We start from the raw sequence: 12,877 nt of genomic DNA, 5'->3' as shown, positions 1-12,877 counted from the left end.
GGAAGGGAGCCCCACACTGGCTGATTTGCCCTAGATTTCACACCCTGCCAGGGCTCTCTAAGAACAGTCCTGGCAAATGGACTAAGAATCTGGCCATCTCTGATGTAACAATATTTATCATAATATCAATTTCCCAAGTCAAATGGACCAGCGCAACAATTGCTTCTCATACATTCCCTCTGTATCCAGCTAGGTCTGTTCCTTTCATTTATCCCAGGAATCTCATCCCGGACCACCAACCCATGCATTATCTATTCAATCACTAACTCTGCTGCTGTGTTCTGCACAACTGTTGTTTTACAGTTTTGTTATGAAAGTTTCTTCTCCTACTGACTATTCCCCAGAATGCCAGAGACTGGAAACTGCATCAGATGGGGGGACATGACAATAATATGGGCTTCCCTCAAGAGTACCCCAAAATCACACCAAGCAGTCTTGTGGTTTTGCAAGTGGGTAAGTTCCCATGGTCAGTAACCACTTGGTATGCCATTCATCTGTACAGTCCTGCCAAGTAGTGAGGAGGAATTTTCCACTCTTCCCCCAGATTTCCAATCAGGTGCCAAAGTGTGGCAAAGTTCTCACTGCTCAGCAGGAGGATATCAATGGCCAGCTTACCAAAGGGTTCCATGTATGTCAAGGAAAGTTGCCACTTGGTAAATAGTCTTCTGTACACACTCAGATAAAGAGGGGTAAAAGTGAGGAGGCAGCAGCAGCATGGTCTCATATTCAAGGAGGCAGCCAAGACCCCAACTTGAAATGTTATAAGACTAAAGCCCAATGCTATTTCTTTCTTGGATCCCTTAGGAACATAGGAATATAAGAAACTGCCTTATACTGAATCAGATATCAGACTTTTGGTCCATCTAGTTCAGTATTGTCTGCACTTACTGGCAACAACTTTCCAAGGTTTCAGTCTTTACCAATTTTACCTTCTGGATGCTATCAGATACTCTACCACTAAGCTACGCCCCCATCCCCTAAGGCAGGAGTTCCCAACTGGCGACACTCTGGATGTTGCCAAATCACAACTCCCATCATCCCCAGCTTCCATTTATTGAGGCTGGGGTTGATGGGAGTTGTAGTTCAGCAACATCTGGAGTACCACCAGTTGGGAAGCTCTGCTCTAAGGGGAATATCTTACAGCAGACATGTAGCAATTCATCCAACTGCAAATCAGAGCAGACCCTGCTTAGCAAAGGGGACAATTCATGTTCACTGCCACAAGACCAATTATTTATTTGCTTTTTATTTATTTCTCATTAAATTTTTATGGTGACTTTCATTAAAACAATCGCAAGGCGGTTTACAAAACATGTAAAACAATATAAGACTATAAAACTATTATGCAATAAAAATATTAAACTGGAATATAAGAATGCAAATCTAATTAAAAGTTTTTAAAAACATACACAATAGGACCATAAAATACAGAGCAGCAGCAACAAAAACAACACTCATATAAAAGCGTGGGTAAAAAGCTAAGATTCTCCTCCCCTTCATCTATCCTGCTGCAGAGGAGGAATAATTCTTGTCCATAAACCAAGCAAAATCTGGAGTATCATCCTACAACATCATGAAATTATGCAAAAAATGGAGGTTAGGCCCCTGAGCTCCTTTTCCTCCCAGTTTTCCTAGTGGGACATCTAAATCCTTTCACTAGCTGGGCTTCTATGACAAAGGAAGCTCTTTTGTCATATAATCCTAGCTAGTGGAGGGATTCAGATGTCCCACTAAGAAGACTGGCAAGAAAAGGAGTTCAAGTAAGAGACTTTTTGAGAACACTACACAGGCTTATATAATTATGAATTATGTGGTGAGAGGGAATTCATTCCTCCCTCTCTTATAACATGACAACTCAGGATGTAGTTTAGTGGATTGGCAGCAGGTTCAGGATTGACAAAATGAAGTGCTTCTTCCCACAATGCACAATTAATTGATGAAAATCATAATATTGTGATGGTTGCCATTAGCTCAGATGGTTTTGAAAAGGATGAGTCAAATTCATGGAAGACAGGTCTATCAATGTCTAGCTAAATGGAACTTTCATATTCAGAGGCAACATGTCCCTGAGTAGCAGAGGCCAGGAGCAGTCAATAGGGGATGACCATTGCCTCCTTCAGCATAAGATATGTCTGTGTGAGTGCCCAGGGGCACCTGGCAAACTCAAGCTGAAAATAGAGTCCTGGCCTACATGTCCTTGGTTTGGCCCACCAAGGCAATTCATTTATTCATATGCAAATAGTTCCCAAATCAGGAAGCTGGAGAGCCAAAAGTCAAGATCAGGTAAAATTTGGGCAATTTTAAAATCATACTAATCCTAATCAATGTTGACAATACAGGAACAAATGTGCATCTTTTGAATAACCCCTGACCAAGTAAGGAAAGGTAAAGGGTGCCGTCAAGTTGATTTCGACTCCTGGAGCCCACAGAGCCCTGTGGTTTTATTTTGGTATAATACAGGAGGGGTTTACCATTGCCTCCTCCTGCGCAGTATGAAATGATTCCTTTCAGCATCTTCCTGTATCACTGCTGCCCGATATAGTACCAGCGAGGGATTCCAACCGGCAACCTTCTGCTTGTTAGTCAAGCAATTCCCCACAATGCCACTTAAAGTGACCCTGACCAAGTACTGAACACTATTTGCCTTTGCTCATGTGAATAAAGCTGCTTCATATACCATGCCAGCTATTGAGCTACATGAGGGTTCACTGTGCCTTGTCATATCTCTCCTTCACTCTCATCCTACTCCCAGACTCTCCCAACCCTAAAACTTGGCAGGCAGAGTCAAGGAGGAATAATCTGGATTCAAAGGTACTCAAGAGTTCACTCTGTCTCTGACTCTGTCTCTGACTGATGTCATGCCATCTTGCTCCCTGATCAACTTGCTCCCTGGTATCATGTCAACTTGTTCCTGAAGACTGACCTTGCCTTTGTCGCACCTCATGGGCAGCCAGGACACTGGAATCTTGCCTCATCCCTGAACTCAATAGGTGGACTTAACCTATTGAGTTCTCAATCTCAACTCAGTATAGATCCCCTCAAAGTAGGGATTATCATAATAAGGACCTACCTGATGGTATTGTGGTTAGGATTGTTGAGATAATGTATGTGAAGTTCTTTAAACACTCAGCAAGCACTATATTCATCATCATCATCATCATCATCATCATCATCATCATCATCATCATCCCCCTGTGATGCACTACCTTGGCGTGGTTGTGGGGCTTGTGTGCTCTGAGGAAGGTGAGAGCTATGCCAGAGGTCCAACCATACTGGACAGGTCTCACCAGAGGAGCCAGACAAAGAGTGCCTCTCCCATCAACAATATGGTGAGACGTAACTTTAATAAATATATACCGGATCGGTCATCACCTGGGACAACAAGGACCGCGCCAGGTGCTGGAGTCCCTGGACATCTGGTGGCAAGTGGGCAACAGGACTCAGGATCTTCAGTTGAGCAACCAGGGCTGGAGACTGCAAAGTTACTGGAAGAAACGTCGCTTAACCGAAAAAAAATACGAAAATTGCCAACAAAGAAATAATGATCTGCTATTACAAGTCTAGTCCAACTAGAAGAGGTTATTTAAAAAGAATGTACCAAATTTGGAAAGAGAAGCATCCATATGAAGAAATAACAGAACAAAGGCTAGCAGACCAGAGAAGATTCATAATAAGAAATAAAGTATTCACAGGAATTGAGCTGGAAGAACTGCAAAGAGCAACACAAGCTCAAGATATGGAAGAAGAATTACCACCAACTGAAGAAGTTGCTCAGGCGCAGGTGGAGGAGGTGTTGGAAATATAGGATGCCACTGTTGCTGAACTGTTTCAAAATCAAAACCAGGCAACCTCCCCTTTGCCTTCACCTCAAAAACCCGAATGCCGTTTAACAGAAAAGCAACAAGAACTAAAGCAAAAAATAACTGAGCGCATGAACGAAACAACCACCAGGGTTCAACTTCCAGCTCTAAAAACAGTTGCCAAAAAACAACTTGCTCAGGCATTAAAAGATGTCAGTGCTGCACTTGCAGAAATAACAACCAATAATCTGCAAGAAACAAACCAACTAATGTACAGTGCAGCAACAATAACAACACAAGAGCTCGAATATAAGATCAGTGGACCTGTAAAAAAAGAAAGCAGTACATCACCTAAATGGAAGATTAGATTAGAAAATAAAATCGCCAGGCTTAGAAACAGATGATAGTAAACTGAAAGATATGAAAGACAAGAAGCTGAAGAATGAAAACACCAAACAGTATCTGATCCAAAAATACCACCTAGATTCAAGGAAAATTAGAGAAGTCCTGGAAATAATAGAGCAGCAAATAACAGCAGTGTCAAAGAAGATTAGCAGATACGAAGCCAGAATTACACAACACAGGCAGAATCTCCAATTCCAGTAGAATCAGAGACGTTTCTACCAAAGCATAGAAAGAGAAACTGTAAGAAACGTAGAAACACCAAATAAAGAAGGAACAGGGCAATTCTGGGGGAAATTATGGGACAATCCAATAGATTATAATAAAAAAGCAGGCTGGATGAAAGAGGTCGAAAAATGTAACCAACAAATGCAAGATCTAATAATAACACCAGAATTAATAAGTGAAAGAGCAAAGAAAATTAAAAATTGGACTGCACCGGGCAATGATGAACTGCATTGCTTTTGTCTTAAACACCTAACAAGCCTTCATAACAACTATCAAAACAGTTCAATCACATGTTGCAAGGAGGTGATACTGAACAATGACCAACAACTGGGAAAACTCATCTCATCATGAAAGAGCCAGCAAAAGGTGCAGTTCCAAGTAATTATAGACCGATAACCTGCCTGCCAACCATGTTCAAATTATTAACTGGAATAATAGCAGATGAAGTCATGCAACACTTATTAACTAACAAACAGCATCCAGTTGAACAGAAAGGAAATTGCCCGAACACCAGAGGCACAAAAGACCAGCTGCTGATTGACAAAATGATTTTAGAAAACTGCAAGAGAAGAAAAACAAATCTAAGTGTTGCATGGATTAACTACAAGAAAGCCTTCGATTCATTGCCTCACACATGGATACTAAAATGTTTAGAAACAACTGGTGTCAGCAAAAACATTCAGATATTTATTAAAAAAAGCAATGAGCATGTGGAATACACAGTTAACAATCAATAGCGAGACACTTGGACAGGTTAGCATTAGAAGAGGCATTTTCCAAGGGGACTCACTATCCCCTCTGTTGTTTGTAATTGCCATAACCCCACTTTCACAAATACTAAACAAAACAGGCCTCAGATACCAAACATCTAAAACATCAAGTAAAATCAACCATCTGCTAAACACTGTCCTTATATTCAGTAGCGATATAGCAATGGAGTTTGGACTAGACAAGTGTGCTGCATTAATAATGAACAGAGGAAACATAAGAAAAACAGAAGGAATAGAACTGCCCAATGGAAGCAAGATCAAGAACCTGGAAGAGAAAGAATATTACAAATACTTGGGCATTCTCCAGGCTGATAAAATCGCACATACTGAAGTGAAAAGAAAAATTGGAAGTGAATATATCAGGAGAGTTAGAAAAATCCTCAAGTCCAAACTCAATGGCGGGAACATCATACAAGTCATAAACACCTGGGCTATACCTGTTATCAGATACACTGCAGGAATAATAGACTGGACCCAGGCAGAGCTAGAGATGCTAGATCGTAAGACCAGGGAAATAATGACCATCAATCATGCTCTGCACCCCCACAGTGATGTAGATAGGCTATACCTCCCTCGCAGCTCAGGTGGAAGAGGAATGCTGCAAGTCCATCAAACAGTAAAGGAGGAGAAAATAGGCCTTGAAGAATATATCAAAGACAGTCATGCACTTAAAATGGTCAATAATGTGAAACTATTCAACACCAATGAAACCAAGCAGGCCTACCAGAAAGAACAAGTCAAGAACCGAGCAGAAAAATGGAAAAAGAAGCCCCTGCATGGTCAATATTTGCACAATATAAGTGGAAAATCAGACATCACCAAGACCTGGCAATGGCTTAAGAATGGCAACTTGAAGAAAGAAACAGAGGGTTTAATACTGGCTACACAAGAACAGGCACTAAGAACAAATGCAATAAGAGCAAAAGTCGAAAAGTCAACAACAAACAGCAAGTGCCGCCTTTGTAAAGAAGCAGATGAAACCGTGGACCACCTAATCAGCTGTTGTAAAAAGATTGCACAGACTGACTACAAACAAAGGCATGACAAGGTAGCAGGGATGATACACTGGAACATCTGCAAAAAGTACAAGCTACCTATAGCCAAAAATTGGTGGGACCATCAAATGGAAAAAGTTGAAGAAAATGAAGATGTGAAAATATTATGGGACTTCCGACTACAAACAGACAAACATCTGCCACACAATACACCAGATATCACTGTAGTCGAGAAGAAAGAAAAACAAGTCAAAATAATCAACATAGCAATACCAGGGGATAGCAGAATAGAAGAAAAAGAAATGGAAAAAATCACCAAATACAAAGATCTACAAATTGAAATTGAAAGGCTGTGGCAGAAAAAGACCAAAGTAATCCCAGTGGTAATTGGTGCCCTAGGTGCAATTCCAAAACGAAGAGCACCTCAACACCATAGGGGCCACAGAAATCACCACCAGCCAATTACAAAAAGCAACTTTACTGAGAACAGCCTATATTCTGCGACAATATCTATAACAACAGCAACAACATTGACAATAAAATTCAGCTATCCCAGGTCCTTGGGAAGGACTCGATGTCTGGATAAAACAAATCAGTCAATAACACCTGTCTGACTGTGTAAATAAATAAATAAATAAATAAATAAATAAATAAATAAATTTTATTAGGCACTGTTAATATGTATTACAGATGGGGAAGGGTCCGAGACTGATAGGAGTTTGCCTATGTGCACCGAGCTACAAGAATGTCCTCAGTCCATACTCTTAACCATTACAGCAGCTTCATCTCAGCCCACTGTCAGTGTACAAGACCACCTACCAGTGAGTGAACACCATCATTCAATGAACACTTGCTTTGCAAACAGAAGGTCCTGCGTTCAGTCCCTGGCATCCCTGGGGAGGGTTGGCAAATGGCTGTCTGAAAGACCAAACGCCACTGCTGCGGGTCAGTGTAGACAATTCTGAGCTAGATGGATTATGGTCTGATAGTCCATCTAGCTTCCTAGAAGGCAGCTGCCAGTCTTTACCCATTGACAAATCTAGATCAGCCACACCACCAAGACTACAGTTTGGGACAAATGGAACGGATACACTCTAGAAATATGGCTACCAAGCAGTTCTCTCCTGCGCACTTTCCAAATTAGCCGCTCAACAACGGCAAAATGCTTCCGTTCAGGCAAATTGCATTCAAAACGTAAATAGCAAAGCGCGAAAACTAACAACCCAAAAAAACAGCAACCTTCTTATGCCGGACATACAATGTTTTATCAATAAACCGCAGAGATTAAATCTGAAGCAAGGCATTGAAAATGTGAACGGCTCCCTGCTGTCAGCACAGGGACAACTGCGGTGTCACAACACAGGAAGTGTGCAAGCACACTTCAGAGATACTCCGTTACCCCACTGCAGGGTCTAATCTAGAAAGCGCCTAAGTGACTCATGCAAGAAAATGAAGCCACAGGTTACAGATAGTGAAGCCACAGGTCACATTACACAGCCACAGGCCACAGCTGCTGTTAGAGGCATGGAAGCAGTGCCAGGGGAGAAAAAAATACTGTAGTACCATGATGCAGATTCTATGGCAATCTGCCTGCTTTTTAGCCCAAGGTAACACCATGGGCTCCCTTGCAGACATTCCCAAAACAGCTATCAGTATCAAAACTTTGCTTTCCTCACCAGTCTGCTTTGGGGTGATAGGCTGAGATGCTCAGATATGTCCAAATGCCTGTAATTGTAACCACAATATCATAAGGCACGGCAGAGTTTCACAAAAGTGGATCCCCAGATTGCAGGCCTGTAGTTAGTCAAATGTTGGGGGGAACCAAAAAAACTAGAGGGGGCAAACAGCTTGTGGCCTGGAGCACTTATATATTTTTTTAAAAGGAGGCAAAAGAAAAATGTAATGGGGGCTGAGCCTGCCCTAGGCTCCCCCCCATTGGTTATGGGCCTGTCCAGATGTTGGGATGATGGAGACTGGGGACAATGGGAGTTGTAGTACAACAACATCTGGGGACCCAATTTTGAGAACCCTTGTCATAAGGTCTTTCAAATGGCACTGATCAGGACTAGGCAAATATTGCTTTGGCGTCATAACAGCATATTGGCACACTTTGTTCCTATATTTGCCCGCTAATAATCTCTGATGCAGAGGCAAACATAAGATCCTTAATGTACGTCCTCCCATTGCTGAGAACAACATGCCAAGGCTTTGGAAAATATAGTGTTTCCTCTGGTGTTCGATGTTTTGAAGGAAGTAAAAAATGGGCTGAATAAATGGTGAGATCTTTCAGTCATTCAATAATTTAGATTCTATTGAATATCTTCTCTTCTTCCCTCTGACACTTTGGTCTTGTTAATTAGGACAAATAAGAAGGGTTTGCTGCGAGCAAGGATAATAACCACTAGCCCTCTCCCCATTTATTAAGTCACTTTCTGTGGGTGGAGAATTGATTAGTGGCTGTGAGTGGCATATTGCCTAGACCTGCAGCGACTTGGAGGAGTCATTATGATCTGCAGAAGGGCCGTAGCTAGAGATCTGTATTGATAAGGTGTCACTTGTTTTGCTTTGGCCCTCTTGGAGAGTTAACCCCTCTCTCTTTCTCTCTCATCCCACAGCTGAATTACCACTTCCTTCATATGCGCTGAATGTAGGTGTGAATCAACCCCAGGGAACCTGCCACTCCCAAACAAGGAGTCACAGTCCTAATGCAGTCTGACTGGTACTATCAGGAACAAATGGAACATGCCTAATTTGAGGGGTAACAGCTATCCAGAATAGATGCCCTGACAGTGGTTACCACTCAAAATACATTTCACAGTAGCAATGCAGATGCAGAGGGAGAACAACTCCTTTATCTGCAGTCCTAGAGTATTATGGGTTTGCTATTCCATTAATACCCACCTTAAGTAGCGAAGTGGGGAAATGCTTGACTAACAAGCAGAAGGTTGCCAGTTCAAATCCCCACTGGTACTATATTGGGCAGCAGCAATATAGGAAAATGCTGAAAGGCATCATCTAATTCTGAGCAGGAGGAAGCAATGGTAAACCCCTCCTGTATTCTACTAAAGAAAACCACAAGGCTCTGTGGGTGCCAGGAGTCAAAATCGACTTGACGGCACACTTTACCTTTACCTTTATTCCATTGGTGGCTTTCTGCTCAGTACCCAGACCTCAGAGTGTGTGTCGCTGTAGCCTAAGCTTTTCCTTTATGCCCTGTGCCAGGATGAGGCTTCAAGCATGCCTCCATATCCTGTCAGGGTATTTGCAGAAGAAGGGGAATACTGTGCCCATGGAAGCTCTTTGTATGTGCATAACGAAAAAATGGAGAGAAGTGGAATAAGCAGGTGGGTTGACATAAAGATGCAACAATACATAGAGCACATGGTTGCTTATTCAGAAGTAAAACCCCTGCTAAGTAAACACAGAGGCCCCTTCTAAAGTGGAAATTAATTTATATTTAGCAGGGGGAGAGCAACTGTCTCTATACAACCCCAGCATAGTATCCCTTCCAGGGGCATAGCAACGTTGTAGTGGGCCCAGAGACAAGATTTTAAAATGCCTCCCCCTCACTGAAGCTCAGCAACTGAAGGAAGCCTGGGCGGGTATGTGACTGGGGGAGTCAGTCATGTGACTTGCCTCTGGGGCCCCTCCAATGCAGTGGGCCCCCAGACAACTGTCTCCCCTTGCCCTATTATAGTTATGCCCCATATCCCTTCAGTGACTGTTGCTGGTATCTACCTTATATTTCCTTTTAGACCAGGCCTGCTCAACCTAGGCCCTTCAGCTGTTTTGGAACTCCCATAATCCCCAGCCACAGTGACCAATAGCCAGGGATTATGAGAACTGTAGACCAACATCTGCAGTAGGGCTGAAGTTGAGCTGCCCTGTTTTAGACTGTGATCCCTTTGGGGACAAGGAACCATCTTATGTATTTTTAATGTAAACCACTCTGAGCACTTTTGTTCTATGGTATATAAATGTTCATAGTGGTATATAAATATTAACAGTGGTAGCAGTAATTTGGGGGTGGAGATGCTACCAAACCATAACTGTAACATCTTCCCGCCAACGGCAGAACACATTTTCATTGTTAAAATGTCATGTCTAGATCAGGGTTTCTTAACCTTGGGCCCGCAGATGTTGTTGGACTACAACTCCCAGAATCCCCAGACATGGCCTTTGTAGCTGGGGATTCTGGGAGTTGTAGTCCAACAACATCTGGGGGCCCAAGGTTAAGAAACCCTGATCTAGATTGTTAAAATTGTCGTGCTTGTTTATTTATTATTTATTTATTTAACATATTTATATACTGCCCAAAACTCATGTCTCGTTTACAGTAAAACAACAACAACAAAACAGAATTAAAACATTAAAACAATTTAAAATGTAAAACAATGTTAAAATCAATTAGTCTAATTAAAAGCCTGGGTGAATAAACGTGTCTTGTCTGCCTTTTAAAAAATTATCAGAGATGGGGAAGCTCTTATTTCAACAGGGAGTGCATTCTAAAGCCTTGAGAGAGAGAAGTGGAGAAGGCCCGTCCATGAGTAGCCATGCCACCAGACAAACTGGTGGCAACTACAGACAGACCTTCCCAGATGATCTCAATAGGCAGCAGGGCTTATAATGAAGAAGGCGCTTTCTTAAATATCCATGACCAACATGTCTAGAGACATGATACATATTGTGAACAAGTATTATACACCATCAATACTAGGAAAACCATAGCATGTATTATGAATGTGTGTGTACGAGGAGGGAGAGACGGACCGGTGATAGTGAGGGTGGGGGTACATCAGTGAGGGAAGCAACACATAATACGCCCACTCAACAGGAGGTGCAAAGATGAAAAGAGCTTTGTAACTTGTGACTCTGGACCACATAAAAGGATTGGCTGACATGACAAGGAAAATTACTCAAAGAAGTCTGGTTGAATTTAAAAGGACAAGTTAAGCATTGCCTAACTTGTCCTTTTAATTTCAATGGGATTATTTTAAACAATTTCCCCCCTCATATCAGCCACTGAGATTCATTTCTTTGGTCTAGTAACTTCAGCTCCTTCCGCTATATGACAAGTCACAATAATATTTTGCGACAGAGTGACTTTTCAAGAGTCACTTATTTTGATGCCTAGGCTAGGTGCTCTCACACAATTATGTAACAGCAGAGTCTTCAGAATGGCTGGGATTCTACTCAGCCCTTTACAACTTCAGCTCAGTTTTACCAGAACCCAATGCAGAACCTTAATTGTTGAATAAATAAATACATTGATATTTGAGCACATCTGGGACTGGAGGGACAGTTCGCAGGTCATACATCACAGCACCCAGGTGGATTGCTCTCTTTCCAGGCAATAACCATGTGGAAGGGCTGTAACTCATCAGCAAAGGTTGTGCTTTGCACACAGAAGTTCCCAGGTTCATTCCTTGGCATCCATGGCATAGCAAGGCTGTAGTGAATCCTGAGACAAAAAGGGAAGGTGGGCCTCCTGGGCCCCATGCTTTCTTCATTTGCCCCCATACAGTGTTCCCTCTAATAGGGATTCCCAGATGTTGTTGACTACAACTCCCAGAGTTCCCAGTTGCAATAGCTTTTGCTTGGGGATTATGGGAGTTATGGGATTCCCAACAACATTAGGAACACTGCCCCCATTTCTTTGCTACACAAAAGCATAGTTAGGGAAGAGGGGGCACATGTTAACCCCTAAGCCCAGGGGTTCATGGGAGTGAGGGAGATAATGAAGAAAATAGGGAGGGGTGGTACAGGGTGGGGCTCAAGAGCTGGGGGGCCAGGTTCTTTGAACCCATCTGCTCAATTATAGATATACTCCTACCTGGTATACCTAGGTAGGGCTTGGAAAGACTTCTGTCTGAAACCTTGAAGAACTGCTGACAGAATTGACAATACTGACCTAGATATACCAACAATCTGACTCAGTACTAGAGCAGCTTCCTGTGTTCTTCACTAAGGCAAGTATGTTGAACAGAGCCATTATTTTTTTTTAATGCAATGTTTTCTGGGGAGGTTTTGATTTTGAGCAGAGGAGCAGTGTGGGGGAGGGAGTGTTTAGTCCTTTCTCTGTCAGCTGTTTCCCCGCTCGGATCCTTTCCCCCAGTTGCTTTATCTCCCTGTAGGGTAGCAGATGGGTGTTTACCCCTTGCATCTTTACAGTGCTACTAAGCTTAACAATGAATCTGGCATGGACCTAATATAAATGCTCTTCCTTGGCATCCTGCCTGTAAGTTTTTGCATTTCTTTTCTCTGCAATAAATGTTTTTCTCTTCTGAGTACCACTCATGTCTTCCCAGGAAATTCCCTCCTGGGGTCAGCCATGTCCAAAGTACCAATGAAAGCTATTCATTATCCATAATTTTATTTAATAACACTGGCTTCTGGAATATGCTCAAGTATGGCATGAGAAATGCCAGACGCTGTCCATAAATGAGCCATTTATTCTAGTGTGCATGTGGCTTTGTGAAGGGAAAACTATGGGGAAAGAGGCAAGCTCTGTATACCTGGTCCTGTTCAGCTCTGGGTGCTCATTGTACAGCTTTGCAGAATTTTAGGGCCTGACCCCCAAATTTCATGAGACTCTCTTCCAGGTCTGCCAGAAAAAAGTTAGAGCCTTAAGCAGAACCCAAGCTGCACTGATAAGAACCTAAACCTTGGCCAAAGGTCTTGT

Source organism: Hemicordylus capensis, chromosome 6 (assembly GCF_027244095.1).
Source record: "Hemicordylus capensis ecotype Gifberg chromosome 6, rHemCap1.1.pri, whole genome shotgun sequence".
NCBI classification, from domain to species: domain Eukaryota; kingdom Metazoa; phylum Chordata; class Lepidosauria; order Squamata; family Cordylidae; genus Hemicordylus; species Hemicordylus capensis.
Note: the sequence above shows the minus strand (reverse complement) of the source record.